The sequence below is a fragment of the Mustela nigripes genome, chromosome 1 (assembly GCF_022355385.1).
Source record: "Mustela nigripes isolate SB6536 chromosome 1, MUSNIG.SB6536, whole genome shotgun sequence".
NCBI classification, from domain to species: Eukaryota; Metazoa; Chordata; class Mammalia; order Carnivora; family Mustelidae; genus Mustela; species Mustela nigripes.
In genome coordinates this window covers 210,441,367-210,460,299 of record NC_081557.1, presented here as the reverse complement: position 1 = coordinate 210,460,299, position 18,933 = coordinate 210,441,367, and positions in this window count along the sequence as shown.

Sequence of the window (18,933 nt, the reverse complement as noted above, 5' to 3'; positions counted from 1 at the left end):
ATGTTGTTATGCTCCCTCCTTGCAGCCATAGATTTAACACCTGGTGATGTCTAGCACAGAAGCACATAGTGAAAGCTTAATGAATTTATGAATCTATGAATTAAATTCTGGGAGGCTAGGTATCTTACCATGGTCAGAGTGCGTAAATGGTAGAACCAAGATTTCAGAATCCAGACCCTATGCTCATGCAATTATAGCAGAGAAAAGTCATTAATTACATTCACATGATTCCTTGAAAGCCTACATAATGCCTTTTAGATGGAAGAAAACTGCTGTAGGGCCAGTTTCTATGATCCCATAAAAGTTCTAAAGTTAGACTTAACTCCTGGGTCTGCTACTTATTATTAGCTCATGACAATTTCCCTGAGCCTCAGTTTCAATAGGTATAAAATGAGAGTAGTAATCGCCTCTTTATACTCAGTAACTAAGAGACCACTCATGGGTGTGTCCATTGTTAGCTGGGCACAAATCTCATAATCCTTATTGTTTACATTAAAACAAAAACAAAACAAAACAAGAAAAACAACAGAGGTAAAGAGCGTGGAATCAAATGGGCTGAGTGCTGATTGGGATGCATTGGCATTCTTCCAAAGTCTTCATTTACTGTTTATAATTTATATAGAGCACATAACACCCACAGCATTTTAAAGCTTATGCAAATGTAGTTTAAATGTATCTAGTATATGGAGGAGGTTGCTATCTCCCACATGTCTGTCTTACTGTAGCAGGGAAAAAAAAAAAATCACTCTTCCCTGCCAAGATCCTGAGTTAGAGCCTTCTCAGGATGCTTATCCACCTTGTAGGGTAAAATGAGCCACAGATCAAATGCTGGGGGCATTTGAGTCCGACCCTCAGACAGGTCTGCTCGGTATTCTCCAGCAATTCAAACACTTGGTTGGATTGAGATTTCATTCTTTATAAAATGAAAAAGTTGGATTTCATTTCTAAGTTCATGTAGTGCTATGACATTCTTCAACTTCAGATTGTATGTGAGTGTGTGTGTGTGTGTGCGTGCACATACTGTATCTTTGTGTTTTTTATTTATTTATTTATTTTAGGTATACTTTCTAGAGGTTCATACAAAATTCATTTATTTTGCAATCTCAGCTATCATCTGATTCTTATAGCAAAGTGGAAATCCTTACTGAAAGAGGAACTGGAAACTGTCTGAAAATTACTAAAATAAATGGGTAGTCCCTTTATAAAGGTGCACACAAGTGAAAGGCCTTGCCTTGGTTCTCTGAAATTTCCAGCCCTTAAGTTATTATCTGAAAACATCCCTGGCAGATGTAGCTTGCATAAGAGCATACAATTAGAGACAGAGCTGGTCTTCCAGACTGTTACCAGCAATAATCACCAAATCCCAAATAAATGAAGAGGTAATATTGTCTAAGATTATCAAACTCTGTGGTGTCAGATCATAACTTCATTATTTTAGATTTCAGTTTGTCCTTTTTTCTCAGGTTAGAGACTTATCTCAAGAAAAACTCAATCCTGCATATTCTTCCTTCCCTGTTGTAGGCATGATCGAGTCTAAATTCCCAAGTAGATGAGAGGGAGGACTTAATTTAGTGCTTAATCTAAATCTCCAAGTGGTATCATGGCCTGGAGGAAGAGAGTGCCCCTGATGGGCAGCTGCCATGTTGCCTCATGGCAACCCGGCACCTGCTGACGTAAGCAGGGCTCTCTCTTTTACAGCTCTTCATGTAGGGGACGCCTGAGACTACTGAGTCCCCATCCGTTTTCCTATGTCAAGATGCATGTTGACATCCTCATGGGGATCACCTTGCCTAATCACAAAGCCCCTGACAGGCCACAAATTACCTCTCTCAGCTAAGTTTTGTACTTCTCCAACTCTGGGTTTGCAGTCTCTGGAAAGGCAGGCTACTGAGTACAGCTGTGTCCTTGCATCCTGTGCTCCTAGGCTGAGGACCTCTGCAAGAGCTTCAAGTGACAAGATGGCACTTGTGATTTCTACTTGCAGATTCCCACCTCAATGGGAGATCCCATTGCTCTTTCCCACCCTTGGAGCTGTGCTCTGGGGATAGGAATCTGATAAGGAGTAGTAGCAGGAGTCCCATCTGCTGACATGATTCTTTATATGGAAAACACAAAAGACTCCACCCCCAAACTACTAGAACTCATACAGCAATTCAGCAATGTGGCAGGATACAAAGTCAATGTACAGAAATCAGTGGCTTTCTTATACACTAACAATGAAAATACAGAAAGGGAAATTAGAGAATCGATTCCATTTACTATAGCACCAAGAACCATAAGATACCTGGGAATAAACCTAACCAAAGAGGTAAAGGATCTGTACTCGAGGAACTACAGAACACTCATGAAAGAAATTGAAGAAGACACAAAAAGATGGAAGACCATTCTATGCTCTTGGATCAGAAGAATAAACCTTGTTAAAACGTCTATACTGCCTAGAGCAATCTATACTTTTAATGCCATTCCAATCAAAATTCCACTGGTATTTTTCAAAGAGCTGGAGCAAATAATTCAAAAATTTGTATGGAACCAGAAGAGACCCCGAATCGCTAAGGAAATGTTGAAAAACAAAAATAAAACTGGAGGCATCACACTACCTGATTTCAAGCTTTCCTACAACTGATTTCAAGCTTTCCTACAAAGCTGTGATCACCAAGACAGCATGGTACTGGCATAAAAACAGACACATAGACCAGTGGAACAGAGTAGAGAGCCCAGATGTGGACCCTCAACTCTATGGTCAAATAATCTTCGACAAAACAGGAAAAAAATATACAGTGGAAAAAAGACAGTTTCTTCAATAAATGGTGCTGGGAAAACTGGACAGCTCTATGTAGAAGAATGAAACTCGACCATTCTCTTACACCGTACACAAAGATAAACTCAAAATGGATAAAAGACCTCAACATGAGACAGGAATCCATCAGAATCCTAGAGGAGAACATATGCAGTAATCTCTTTGATATCAGCCACAGCAACTTCTTTCAAGATATGTCTCCAAAGGCAAAGGAAACAAAAGCAAAAATAAACTTTTGGGACTTCATCAAAATCAAAAGCTTCTGCACAGCAAAGGAATCAGTCAAAAAAACAAAGTGGCAACCCATGGAATGGGAGAAGATATTTGCAAATGACAGTAGAGACAAAAGGTTGATATCCAGGATCTACAATGAACTCCTCAAACTCAGCACACACAAAACAGACAAGCATATCAAAAAATGGGCAGAAGATATGAACAGACTTCTCTAATGAAGACATACAAATGGCTATCAGACACATGAAAAAATGTTCATCATCACTAGCCATCAGGGAGATTCAAATTAAAACCACATTGAGATATCACCTTACACCAGTTAGAATGGCCAAAATTAACCAGACAGGAAACAACATGTGTTGGAGGGGATGTGGAGAAAGGGGAACCCTCTTACACTGTTGGTGGGAATGCAAGTTGGTGCAGCCTCTTTGGAGAATAGTGTGGAGATTCCTCAAGAAATTAAAAATAGAACTTTTCTATGACCCTGCAATTTCACTCCTGGGTATTTACCCCAAAGATATAGATGTAGTGAAAAGAAGGGCCATCTGTACCCCAATGTTTATAGCAGCAATGGCCACTGTTGCCAAACTGTGGAAAGAACCAAGATGCCCTTCAATGGACGAATGGATAAGGAAGATGTGGTCCATATACACTATGGAGTATTATGCCTCCATCAGAAAGGATGAATACCCAACTTTTGTAGCAACATGGACGGGACTGGAAGAGATTATGCTGAGTGAAATAAGTCAAGCAGAGAGAGTCAATTATCATATGGTTTCACTTATTTGTGGAGCATAACAAATATCATGGAGGACATGGGGAGTTAGAGAGGAGAAGGGAGTTGGGGGAAATTGGAAGGGGAGATGAACCATGAGAGACTATGGGCTCTAAAAAACCATCTGAGGGGTTTGAATTGGCAGGGTGGTGGGAGGTTGGGGGACCAGGTGGTGGGTATTATGGAGGGCACAGATTGCATGGAGCACTGGGTGTGGTGAAAAAATAATGAATACTGTTATGCCGAAAATAAATAAAAAAAAAAAAAAAAAAAAAGGAATCCCATCTGCAAATTGCTCAGGAAAATCTGACCTGATATCTCCCCAGTCTGACTATATCCATGATCCTTTTTCTGGAAAGGCCTATTTATTTCTTCTTGGACAAGAGAGGAAAATGTGGGTCAGGAAATATCCCAATTCTATGGCATGAGCCAGAATGCCCGCTTTAGAAATGCAAAAGCAGTAATTGAACTATTTTGTTCTATGGAGAACAAATTCCCCTGAGACAATGGGTACAGTAAAAGGAAGTAAATGATAGGGAACAAAATAAGGGTTACTACTTCTCAGTGGTATCCTACTACACAGGTGACTGGATAATATTTCTTCCAATGCTTGGGCAAAATGCACTTATATTAATTGGAGTGAAAAGCACAGTCATATAATTTCCTTTGTCTCCCTAAAATACTGGGGAAATCCTATAAAAGAGGGGGGAAAAACACATTGAATAGTACACTTGAAGTGGGTGAATTCTAAACTGTCAGAGAGATTGAGAAAGAGAGAGAGAAAGGTATTTTCTCACTTAATGTGAAAGGGGCAATAGTGTTATGGGAATCTGCAAATCTGAAAGTCCAAGATTCTAGAGACATGATGGGTGGGTAAGTGAAATACATTAAGTCATATCCCTGAGAAGGTAATATGTATTGTATATTATTTATAAACATAAATATTGAAATAAAGACAAGAAACTTAACATTTAATCATTTATTTAATCAATATTGAGTGTGAATGCAATTAAACAATAATGATGCATCTAATATAATTTATCATTTATATTAAATATTATTTAGTAAAGTGATGAATAATAGAAATTAAATCTTCATTATTTGTCAAACTTAACAAGTATATGCATCATGTCTCTTCATAATGAGTCATAATGACTCTTTGAAATAACAACTACTTTTGCCACTTTATTTTATTTTTTAAAAGATTTTATTTATTTACTTGATGGAGATCACAAGTAGGCAGAGAGGCAGGCAGAGAGAGAGAGAGGAGGAAGCGGGCTCCCTGCTGAGCTGAGACACCCCCCCACCCCCCCCACCCCCCAACACAGGGCTCAATCCCAGGACCCTGGGATCATGACTGGAGCTGAAGGCAGAGGCTTTAACCCACTGAGCCACCCAGGTGCCCCTATTTTTGCAATTTTAAATTACAAACAATAAACTCAGATGAAAAACACAAGTTCAGAAAGTTTAAATGGCTTAGTGCCAAACACAAGTAGTAAGAAATTGATGAACTGGGCTTTGCAGTTAAATCTGTGTGACCCCAAAGCCAGTGATCTTCTTGTCCCCTAAAACCGAAGTTCTGTGTCCACTGGGGCACTTGAAGAACAGTTTGGTCTATGGTAGGGAGGGGGTTCCTTAGCATATCCTGGCCTTGAAAATTATTCCAGTTTTTGTTTTTCGTTTTGTTTTCTTTTGTTCCAGTGAAGTTGAGCTCAGGTGCTACTTTGTCGGACCTTCTCCCTCCTTGCAGTAGTTATTGTGAGTAAAAACTATCCTTATCGCGTCCAGTGTTGTTTGTCTTTTACACTGAACAAGAAGAAGGTGGAGATAATGTTGTTTCAAATCTCTTAGATAAGACAATTTTCTCAACCTGCACTATTGTGTAGGTATTATGGTCCATAGTTTACATAAGAGGAAGCAGGCACAGAAAAGCCAAGAAATCTGCCAAAGATTATATACTGATCATTAACAGTTGCGGTTTGACCCTACACAGTTGAATTCATAGTCTACATATTTTCCTCCACTCTGCCCTAGTGCCTTAACCCAAATGCTGCTTGAGAGCCACACATTCATGTGAGGACTTTGGATGTGGTGTTCAATTCTCCACCTTGAGGAGCACTGGCTCACATGGAGAGCAGTCTCTGTATAAGAACATGAGCAGAAACTGTGCTTCAAAAGGTTTAATTATTGGGAAAGAATGAAACTCATAGCTGCTCAGGGTATGCAGCATGCCAGACCAAAGGGAGACTATTTTATTTACATTTAAGAAGGGATAGATCTATTTTAAGTTAAAGACCATTAAATCCAAATGTACATGTGACAGAATTGAAGAGTGTAGTTGGGATAGCAGGTGTAGAATGAGTGGCTGAGAAGGATTATGTATACAGCGAATGATGTTGCATTTTGATTTATAGGGATTTGGGAAACAAGTGTTGAGAAGAAAACTGTTTTTTAAAGATTTTACTTATTTATTTGACCGAGAGACACACAGCAAGAGAGGGAACACAAGCAGGGGAAGTGGGAGAAGGAGAACCTCCAGTGAGCAGGGAGCCCGGTGAGGTGCTGGATCCCATGACCTTGGGATCACGACCTGAGCGGAAGGCAGATGCTTAATGACTGAGCCACCCAGGCACCCCTGGATATATTTTTTTATACCCTTAAAAAGTCTTCTGGCTGCTGTAAAAATAAAATTGATACAAGTCAGATTAACAGGAGAAAATAAAATTTAATTACATATATACAGGGGCTCCATAAGAATATGGAGTCACCAGGCAGTCAGGCAGTTGTGGTTTATATGCCACTCCCAGCTAAGAAAGAAGTGAGTGGTAGGGCCTGGGACTTTAAAAGGAAAGAAGACAACTCATAGGAAGATGAAAAGCTTTGTAAACAAATGTTTGCTGGGACACCCAGAGATAGGGATCAAGAGAGGAATATAACAAGCAGACTTTGCTAAGTTCCTCCCTATCTGCCCCTAGTTCACATTATAATGTAGTTTTCTGTGGTGGTATCACCCTTCCTGAAGCAAGTCCTCTAAATTCTTTTAGGAAGTTAGTGGAAAGGCAATGTTTGGAGTTTTCTGTTTCTTAAAAGTAATCAGCTTGAGGGGCACCTGGCTGGCTCAGTCCTAAAGCATGTACATTCAGCTCAGGTCAAGATCCCAGAGTTCTGGGATCCAGCCCAGCAGGAAGCCTGTTTCTCTCTCTCCCACTCCCCCAGCTTGTGCTCCCTCTCTCGCTTTCTCTGTCCAAAAAAATAAAAAAAAATATATATATATATATATTTTATTATCTATAATTAATAATTTTATTTTTTATATAAATCTTATATATAAGATATATAAATATATATTTCATATATCTATCTAATATATATTTATATTATGTATAATAGATTATATATAATCTATATATATATTATATCTATTATATATCTATCTAATGTATATATATATTTTATATATATCTTTTATATATAAAAGATAATCGGTTTGAAATAATGCTCATGCAAAGAGATACATTTTGGGGTGACAAATTTTGCTCCCCACAGAGGAAGAGTCAGTAAATTAATATGGACTCAAGTTAGTAAGGAAATTAAGGTAAAATTAAATCACTAAAGAAAGGAATTGAAGTTAAGATTTGAGAGCTTCAGACATCTTTCACCTAATGTTACAAGACTCCCAGATTCATTTTAATTTGAATTCTATTACACATTCGTCTTTTTTTCTTTTCTTCTTCCTCTTTTCTTCCTTCCTTCCTTCCTTTCTTCTTTTTTGTATGCATTTTATTGGCTGTTTTGTTTTTTTTTTGTTTTTTGCAGGTCATCTGGTCATGTATCAGCAATATTTTGTGTTATTAGAAATTTTATTTTATAAAAAATAACCCTAGTATTTACCTTTCAATAAATTCTTTATCACAAATGCATTATGTAAATTTGGTAAAAAGGAAGATGGGTGACAGTGAAATCTGGGAATGAAAGCCATTCGTGTCTGTCATACTTCTAAGTTGTGGTGGAGCAATTTTTGATGGATCTAATCTGGAAGACTATTGCAACGGGGATTGGGAGTAAGGAGTCTAGAAATGAGGAATCCTGGATCCTAGACCTCTGTGTTCTGCTCACTGACTGAGTCATATGGAACAATTCCTTATTCCAAGACTCTGTTTATTGTGTATAAAATGTAAAGCATTGATCAGTTGACTTGTAGGGTAATTTTCAGCTTCAGAATGTTGTGATCTTTAGAGCAAGCCCCAGGATTGGAGGAATATAGTGTTCTGTACATGAATATACCTTATTTTTGTATGGATTACTTTTGGATATTTCTTCTTATTCTGATTTGAAGGATAGCAAATTGGCAAGAACATCAAATTTCTACAGAGACTAATTTCAAGCCCAGGTATGTGAACTTGGATCCATTTGAGCCTAGAGACTGTCCTGGCATTAGTAATTGTTTCTATTCTCTGAAGTTGGGAGAAAGGCTAACAGAAGGCATAGTTATACATTTCATCCAGCTCTATGATTTCACCAAAATATAATCCTTTTCTTCCTTTATCCAAAACCCCTGTACTTCCAAGTGGAGTTATTATAGCATTCACTTGTTCTTTAATTCTTACAAACAAAATTCTTATGATTCATGTATTTTTGAAACTTTTGTGAAAATCCTTAACATCAATTATTAAAATGTCTTTCTGTAAAGTAAAAGTAAGAACCCTCTCTGCTGTAACTTTTCACACTGAATTTGGCAAGTAAAAGCGTGTTTTAAGGAGGAAAAACTTTTTGTTACTGATTTCAAATTCAATATAGACCAGGTTAAAACTATTTTTTTTTTTTTCTCTCCTAACCAGATCTGGGATGTGGAGAGAACATTTTAATGAATAATATGAATCTGAGATCCATTTTCAACCCTGGGCTAGTAAACACTCATTTGTACAAATGCATATTTTTCCATACAGAGAATGCATATTACAAGAGCTGTTCTGCTCTATCGGTTATAGCAAATGCATGTTCTGGAAAATCCCCTAAATACCTAATTTCCCGGCAACAGGGACTATCTTATTAAAAAGTCATTTTAGTTTACTGTGTATTACTAGAAAAAAATAACACGTACTAAATAAGCAGCTTACTACTTAGTAGAGACTCCCTTTCAAAAGAATAATTAATAGAGCAGGAGAACTGGGAAGTGCCTGGGGATCCCACAGTCTCAGGGGTGCTCACTGTGATCCTTGGAACCCTAGCATCATAAAAAGCACAGCTTTAGATTCAGTAAATCAAATACAGCTTGGTTGGATCTTAACAGGTAACATCAGAAAATTCAGGCCTTTTTCCATGTGTGGGTTTTCTCATGTTCTTTGAAGGATACTGTTATTATTATAATTGGAGTCTTTATATTACTTAATTTTATTTTCTAGGTAATATATTTATGTTTCAAAAAGGCAAAATAATAAATAAATAAATGAATGCATAAATAACATAAAAACATTATATGTATATAAAATAATCTATCTATATATATCTCCTCACTATAGAAATTTCCCTGCCCCGTTCAGTTCCCTCACCTGAATTGGTGATCTTTCCATTGAGTACGTAACAGCTTTTTTTTCACTATATTGTATGGATACACCAGGATTTATTAAATCAAACTCTACATACAGATCTTTAGGTGGTTTCCTGTCCTTTTTTTTTTTTAATAATGCTGCAAAGAATAACCTTGCACGTACAACAGCTGTTTGCTTACAAATACTGCAATATAGCTGCAGAATTAATTTTTTTTAATTTAATTTTTTATTTTTTATAAACATATATTTTTATCTCCAGGGGTACAGGTCTGTGAATCACCAGGTTTACACACTTCACAGCACTCACCAAAGCACATACCCTCCCCAATGTCCATAATCCCACCCCCTTCTCCCAAACCCCATCCCCCCAGCAGAATTAATTTTTTAGAAATAAAATTACTAGGTTAAAATGCTTGTTTACTTGTCACTTTGATATAATTTTCAATATGCTTTTCATATTGCTAATACCAATTTCCATCATCACCAGCACTGAGAAAGAATATTTCCTCCAATCTTTTTTATCTTTGTCAATCTATAGATGAAAAGCTAGTATGTCAATGTAGTCTGAATTTGTATTTCTTTTAGTTTTGACTGAAACTGAGAATTTTGTTAGCATGGTTTTTAATTCATGAACAGTGTAGGCAAATTCTTTGCACATTTTTGCAAGTGGTTGTTACTCTTATCAGTATGTTGGATCTTTTGTATATTGAGGAAATTAGCCTTTTGTCTGTGATATGAATTATACATGTGATATGCCAAAACTCCCACAATATATTTTTTAGGGATATTATTTATTTATTTATCAGAGAGAGGGAGATGCAGGCAGAGCAGGCGGAGGGAGCATGGTCTCTGCTGAACAGTGAGTTCTACAGGACTCTGATCCCACATGACCTGAGTCAAAGGCAGACAAATCAACTGAGACACCCAGACATCCCCACAATATATATATATTTTTTAACTTGGTGTGGTTTTAGAAGTTAAATTCTTTATGGAACTTTATTTATACAGTAAGAAAGTCCCTCCCATTTCAGAAGCAATACAGTGATTATATTGCTCCTTCTATTATTATTTAAACAAATTTTGTACATTTAATTTTTGTTTTCTATTTGGAATTGTTTTTGGTTAATGTATAAAGTACAGACACATTCATTTTGTACTTATTTTCACATGTCTACACAGTCAGGCTAAGATTGTTTTTTTTTTTTGAAAAGTCAACATTTTTTCCAATTATTTTAGAATTTACCCTTCTTCTAACTACATTTCTGTATGGACATGGATCTATTTGTAGGTTTTAATTCTAATTATTTAATGTCTTAAATGTATGTAGCACATCAACAGTGTTTTAATGATAGTGCCTTTGTATTAGTTTTAATATCTTGTGGGTTAGTCTCTATTCATTACTATTTTTTATCTATATTTTTCCATAGTATTCTTGATTAATTTCTTTTACACTAAATTTTATTTTATTTTTTTAGAATCATCTTACCTAACTGAAATAAAAAGGCAGAAATATATTGGTATTTTTTAAAGAATATTATTAAATTTTTAAATATATAGTTTAACTTGTAAAGATCTGATTTATTCACAATGTTCGGTGTTCCCATCCAAAATTACAATGTGCCTTCCAATTATTCCAGTTTTCTTTTAAGATACTTTAAAGACACTAAAAGTTTTAAAATTTGTTTCTAGGCATTTTATCTCTGCTGTCTCAGATCTTAGAAGAATTTCCTTAGTCCCATCCAATTTCTAACTGCCCATTATTTTCACTCACTTTTGTGTATCTACTTTGCATCCCACTACTTCACTGGGTTCTTTCATTTTTTGCAATGGTTTTTCAGTTGATTATTTTTCACTTTCCAGATAAACAATCACTATACTTGCCAATTGTGATAGTTTTAATTTTTACTTTACTATTTTTAAACTAAAATGTATTTCCAGTATATATTTATGTTTTGCTCTACTACAGGAATATGACAATAAACAACCGGAATTCTTGTTCTAGACTTTAGTAAGAGCACCCTCTTATTTTCTTTTTGTGCCTGTTGCCTTTGAGGCTGAAGTGACTATATATATATATATATATATATTATATATATTATATATATATATATTTAAAATTTGTTACAAATTCTTATGCTCTTATTTTATTGTTTTTTTCTAAATCAATGATACATTTAATTTTTTCAAAGTTTACTTTAATGTCTATAGATATAATTTTTTCAAAGATATAACATGATTGATTATATTAAATATATCTTAATTTTGAATAATTCTTATTTTCCTTAATATTATGTAATGATGATTCATTACTTTTTTAATATGCTGCCAAAAACTGCTTGCTGAAACCAAATTTAGGATTTTTGCATCTAATCATTTATTTCATTAGTTTTTTGTTATTTATTCTCCTTCCCCCAATACAATAAAAGGACAGATTTTATGTCTTGTTTTCTGCCAGAAGCCTAACACCTAAAACTATACCTGGCACGTAGTAATTTATCAAAAATAAGTTAATATTTATTCACTTACTAAATTGAGATTTGTCTGTTTTACCTCTCTTGTTCAATTTCAGTGTCACCTTATATGCACTTCATAAAAAGCTTGGAAACAATTTAAATAGCATTGGAATTATCTCTGCTTTAAAGTTATAATTAGTTTAAATCTGTGGGAAGGCTTACCTTGGAATTCTAAATGTGGTTATGCACACAGCACTTAGAAATCTTTGCATGGCTAGGTTAAGAAACATTTAGTCGCTTTTAACACTAAAAACGTTTCTTCCTAAACACAGGTTATTTGCTATTTTTAGATTTAGTTTTTTGTTTTTTTTTTTTTTTTACCACTATGTAATAAGGAACCCTATCTATCTATGTATTCATCTATTATCTATCTATCTATCTATCATCTATCTATCTTTCTATCTATCAACATCTATGTAAACCTTCTGGAAAAAAATCCATACCTAATTTAAGAACAACAGTAAAAGTCACACATCTCACTGAACAATATAGCATTTTGTTTTTCTTGTTTTTATAATCTGTAGAAATGGAATGCTATTTGTGATAATCTATGATATTTTTGTTCGATAATATTTTTCTAAATTCACAGTTGTTGTGGACTGTTGCAATTCATTCATTTTCTCTGTAGTATGTTAGTCCACACATTGGCTTGTTAGCAGTTTCTTGCTGGTATGAGCTGCACTAGTGTAAATATGTTTGCCTCCGTCTACTGGTTCTCAAGGGTTTATAAGTTATTTTCATAAATGGGACTGCTGGTGTGTCTTATGCATCCATTCAGATCTGTAACTCCCAATTGATTGTCAAAATGTTTGCATTAATTTATAATCCCATCAGAAGTGTGCCAAGGTTCAATTTAATGAATATTCACAGCTAATATTTGATATTATCAAACATTAATTTTTTGCCAATCTCATGGTATAAAATGATTCTAATTGTGGTCTTAATTTAGATTTCCCTGCTTACTAATGAATTGGAACGTATTTCTTATGCTTTTCATGACTACTTATGTTTATAGGATATTTGTCTTTCCTTTTCCATGCAATTTTAGTTAACTACTAACTTGACTTCTGTAATGGTTACTTCTTTAAAGTCTCAAGATTTCTATTTTTTCCTAGTGTCAGTTTTAGTAATTTATAATTTCTAGAATTTCCTCTGAGTTTTAAACATATTGGCATATGATAATTCATACATTATTTTATCTTTTTTCTTGTTTTAATTTCCTGGTTCTCTACTTATGGTTATTTTATTAATATTTTTAAAAATTTTACCCTTAGAGATTTTCTTTAATTTCTAATAAGACAAGGAGTACCCTAGAAATCACAAATTTGCCATTTTTGCATACTGGGTATATTTTAGTAAGAAAGTTCTTCTGAGGATCCAACCTAATACATATTCTTAGAAATCAAAGTATCGATGCATTTATATTCAAACATCTATAAGTATTTAATTTATGTGTATCTGTTTTAATCATAAAGTTGGGTTTTGCTTCTTTTATTTTTTTTCTTAAAATTCATTTTAGTTCATATATATTTATGAACATACATAAACACTAAAGCTTAGTTTTGCTAGTTTATCATATATTCTGTTTGTATGCTCTTTAAAATTATGTCATTATAAAGTGTTTCTTCTTTTTTTGTTTGTTTGTTTTGTTTGTTTGGTTGGTTTCCTGGTATTTGGAAGCTCTGTATGTTGGTTACTTTAAAAATCACAATTTTTGTATGCTATCCTTAAACTTCTATTTACTTTTTACCTTAAAATTCTTATTTATTGAGACATTTATATTTTTGTACTGATTACCTTCAATAAACTATGACCTCACAATTAAAAATTGCTAAATACATAAAGGAATTGGTTATAATGAGTGATAATGAGCAAAAAAAAATAGATCATATTTAATCATCCCTGAGAAATTCAGATATTGTGTTTATCAAATACAAAATATGGAATAACTATCATGTTAAAAGTTGAATAAATAAGCTGGGAGCAAAAACTGGATGAGGGAATTTAAAAAACATAAAAAATGCATGGGAAATATGAAAAAGATCCAAATGGAATATCTGAATATTAAAAACAGTAAAATGAAATTGTTGAAATGACAAATTCAATGTATTTGCAGCAGCAGGTAAGACATAGCTAAATAAAAAAGATTGTGTTATTTATTTGCTTATATTTTTAATTCAGAGTACAGCACTGAGAAGCTAGTATGTAGGTAATATGAAATAAAATAAAGAGAGAGGATAGAGTAAGGAGGTGTGGCATGCCTTTAAAGTTTCAGAAGGAGGAAATTGAGACAAAATACTTATGGAGATAAAGACTAAGAATTGTACCATGTGATTATGCATTCAAACAATGACAAATACAAAAAGAGTCTATATTGTGGTGGCCCAAAATAAAACCCAAGAATACTAAAGACCATGAAAATGTGTTAAAAGCATCTATGAAGGGTGCCTGGGTGGCTTAGTGGGTTAAACCTCTGCCTTCAGCTCAGGTCAGGATCTCAGGGTCCTGGGATCAAGCCCCGCTCAGGCTCTCTGCTCAGCAGGGAGCCTGTTTCCCCCTCTCTCTTTGCCTGCCTCTCTGCCTACTTGTGATCTCTATCTGTCAAATAAATAAATAAAATCTTAAAAAAGCATCTATGAAGGTAAACATTTTTGACACACATAAGAATGACAATTAAGCTGGACAACAGGCTTACAGCAAGTGGCAGCAACAGGAACCAGGGGGGTACTCTAATATTGTCAGAGCTTTGAGAGAAAACAATGTTCACTGGGATCCCCAATAAATTAAGATGGATTCTTGGAATTATGAAGTCATTGTTAACATACTCAAGTCTTAGCGGAATCATTTTTTTAAATTATTTTTTTATTAATTTGACAGACAGAAATCACAAATAGGCAGAGAGGCAGGTAGAGAGAGAGAAGAGGAAGCAGGCTCCCTGCAGAGTCTGATGCAGGGCTAGATCCCAAGACCCTGGGATCATGACCTGAATTGAAGTCAGAGGCTTAACCAACTGAGCCACTCAGGAGCCCCTTAGTGGAATCATTTTTAAATGTAGGTCTTGTTTATTTAGATACATTATTGTATTGTACTACAAAGCAATATACATGACACAAATATAACACAAATGTAAGATAGAAAGCAGATGAAATAGGACAATGATCTTTTTTTGTGATAGCTACGCTCTGATACGGCTCCCGATGATCTCTGATTCCTAATAGTTAAACATTGCGTTGTCCCTTCCCATCTTATATCAGGCTGATGAGCCATGGTATAGCAGAAGTGATGGAATTATTGGTTTTGTTTCTCTCTTTTGGATCACTGAGTTGGGGGGAAGCAAGCTGTCCTGTGTGAAGAGAGGCTTATTTGGTGAGTAACCAAGGCCCTCAGCCAACAGTCAGCAGAGAATGGAGGGTTCTGGCAAACAGACCCACAAGTGACATTAGAAATTGATCTGTCCATCTCAGTCAAGGTTTGACATGGCTGTTGGTCAGATCAGTTGACGTCTAAATGTCAACCCGAGACAGTAAACTGCTTCTGAATGCCTGAACCAAAAAACAAACAACAACAGCAAACTATGAGACGAAGGGGTTTTGCTTAAGCCATGGAGTTTAGAGTTATTTTTTGCATGGCAATAAACAACTGATGCATTACTTAATGTGTGTCTGAGTCAGCTTGGGCTGACATACAAAATACCGTAGACTGGGTGGCTTAAGCAAAAATAATTTATTTCTCACAGTTCTAAAGGATGACAAGTCCAAAATCAAGGGGTCAGGCTATTGGTGCCCAGTGAGGAGGTCTCTGTTCTTGGCTTGCAGATGGTCACTTTCTCTTCATGACTCTGTATGCTAGACAGAGAAAGGAGGCAAGCATGTCTCCTTCATCATGGGGGCACCATCCTCATGACCTCATTTAAACATAATTGCCTCCCATGGGCTCCATCTCCCCATGCTGTCACACGGGGGGCTGGGCATCAACATGTAGATTTGGATGAGAAAGATCACATTTCAGTCCATAGCGATGTAAGAAAAACATTACTATGCTGGTGACTACATAAGCAGTAACATTAATTATGGAAACTCTTCCAAAGCCACAAAATCATAGATGACATATTTTAAGATACCTGGGACAGCAAACACAAGTGTGTTCCAGAATTTGCTTGATTTTTCTTTCTGGAACAGGCTCTTGTTCGTACTTCCTTTTATCCCCCTCTTACATGTGCAGTTAATTTTATATAAAGAAGATTATCCTGTTGCTTTTTCACTCAAAAATGTGTTATGGGATTCTTTCCACCTCAGTATAAAAAAATATATATATATGCATCAAATTTTGTACAGGCTGCAGAGTATCCCATTACTTGAATAACCATCATTTATATAACCTATCCAATATTGATGTGCATTTAGCTTGTTGCCATTGCCTTGATTAACAAAACTGAGATGAATGTCCTTGTACATTCATCTTTGTAGTACTGCTAAATTACAGCCTTGGGAAATATTTCTAAAAGTGGAGTAACTCTGAAGAAGCAATGGGCACCACATTTCATGTGATTTATTTTCCTTTTCTGTTTGAAATTGTACACTCATCTTTCTCTGAAGTGATATGATTGTCTCCTGCCCAAAAATGGGAACCAACTTAAATTCCTTTCTATTTCACCCCAAATGTATCATTCTATCACTTTCTAATTTCCTATCATTGTGTATTTAGACAAATGAAGAGTCATATTTCAATTTCTTTTCATGCCACACTTTTTAAAATTAGTATTAATTTAACATAATATTAAACTGTTATTTTAACACTATCATGCTTTGCTCAGCTTTATTAAATTTACTTTGAGTTGCAAAAGTAATGCATCTTTGTTATAATAACTTTAACTATCAAAGTACAAATTAACTCAAATTTGGCTATGGGTACCTAAAAAAAAGCTGCTGTAAACTAGCCAGTGGGCATGTCTGTTCTCTACTGATGGCCTGGACTCTCCAGCAAAGAAGGAAACCCCTCTCTAGTTCTGCTTACCTCCACCCCTCATTTTTCTTATTTCCCTTGTTTCAGAAACACATTGTGCATATTGGACGGGTAACAGAGCTTTTGATAACATTAGACTGTGTTGTCTCAGAAAAGGAAAGATGCATGCAGTCTAAAAAATTAAACTGACTCAAATATAAGAACACCCGGGAAATTTCTGAGGAATGACAATAAACTAACTGCAATCAAATAACCTCGATCCACATTGAACTGACAAGAGCACATGGATGATTCTGAACCCTTGACCCTAGCACTGAGGCCATGAAAACCCAAGTGGAAGTCCCTACAGCCAAGCTAAGGAAAAAGGATTTGGAAATATCCAGCCCTAAGCCCTAAGGAATATATTATCATAGTACCAACAATTGTCTTCCTCATTTGTCTGGACAACAGAAGTCTAGGGATGGGAGGAGACCCTTAAAATATCCTTGGGTACTGAAGACACCAGAAAAATTGAATTTTATTATATTTTAATTTTTGAAAATGTGGAATTTATTGCACCATAGCTGTCATGGAATAACCAATGACAGCAAAAGTCAGATTGTTTCATTCATTCATAAATTCATTCATTCATTCCTCCAGTGATTTATTGTTAACTTGTGGAAGTATAATAATGGATAGACATGAGTCACTGTTTTCACAAAGCTTCAGTTGAATATGATAGATTTAAAAATACCACAGAAACACTTATACTATTATAAATTATTATATTCTTCAAATTAAGAGAATGACCTGATCCATCAAACTCATTACCAACTTTAACCAGGGTCCCTGCTCAGAATACCAGCTGTAAACCAGTTCTTAAAGAAGTAAAAAGAAACAGCATATGGAGTGGTGGGGGAGCAGGAAAGAACTTCACCAATTCCCATGTGACACAGTGCTATGTTAGTCACCTCTTGCCTTTGTTTTTTGTTTTTTGTTTTTTTTCTTCCACCTGTCAGTATTCATGTACCTGATTTAAATGCATTCATCCCTTTGTGTATTGTCTTCATTCATAATGAAGATGTCAAATTCTTGAAGACAGACACTTTGCTTTATTCACTGAATTTGTATTTGTAATGGTTAGAAAAGTTCCAAAGGCATAGTATATATGTATATGTTTGACAAATTTTGCTAAGTAAGTAAATAAATCTGAGTAAGGGCTCCTTAGGATGTCAATATCCAAGCTCATATTAAACAGTGTGAAAATCTTGAACAACTATAGCATTTATTTCTACAAAGGCCAGACATCATGAACTGTGTGATAAATAACACATACAACATTTGACTTCTCAGTTCCTTCTGTTCAAATCCAGAAACACTGACTTTCCTTCCCTTCAGCCAGTCAGAATGACCTGAGGCAAAGATTCTCTGGAAGATGTCAGATTTGAAGCTCTGTGTGCCAGCCTTCGTCCTCACTCTTCTCTGAACCCAACGTATTTATTCATCCCTTCTCTCCTTTTAGATATAAAAAAAACTGCAAATCCTATGTCTTAGAAGTGAGGTGAAGCATTGCTATACTATACAGCATTCCCATTAAGGCACAGAGGAAACATCCCAGTTCACATAGTGAAGATGCCTCTGCCCTTACTCATTAAGAAACCATTTCCTCCTCTTTCCAAGTTTTGTGCTTAGAAGGAAAGTTGCCATTAATTGTGTTCCCACAGCTTTACTTATTTGCTTTCTCATACACTATCTAATGATTTGCTGAAATGCAGGGATTTCTGCAAGTTTTGCTCTCATCCCCCAAAAAACTCGCTCAATACAGTTGTTGGCTACCCAAGTTTTTTTGTTTTTGTTTTTGCTTTTTTTTTTCTTACTAAGCTACTATAAATGATAATTTCTCCTTTTCATGGTGGATGCCACCTGAATGGCATTCTCCCACTACTTATACCCGAATTATAATTATTTGTGTTACAACCCTCTGTCGCTCACTGATACTTCAGCAGCAGGAATTAAAGCTGTCTGATTCTCTCTTTCTGAGATCTTGTTGTTTAACTCTTTATTCCCTTTAGACAGGTATGGTTGTTGTACACCATCAGACATATAACAGACATAATTTATATT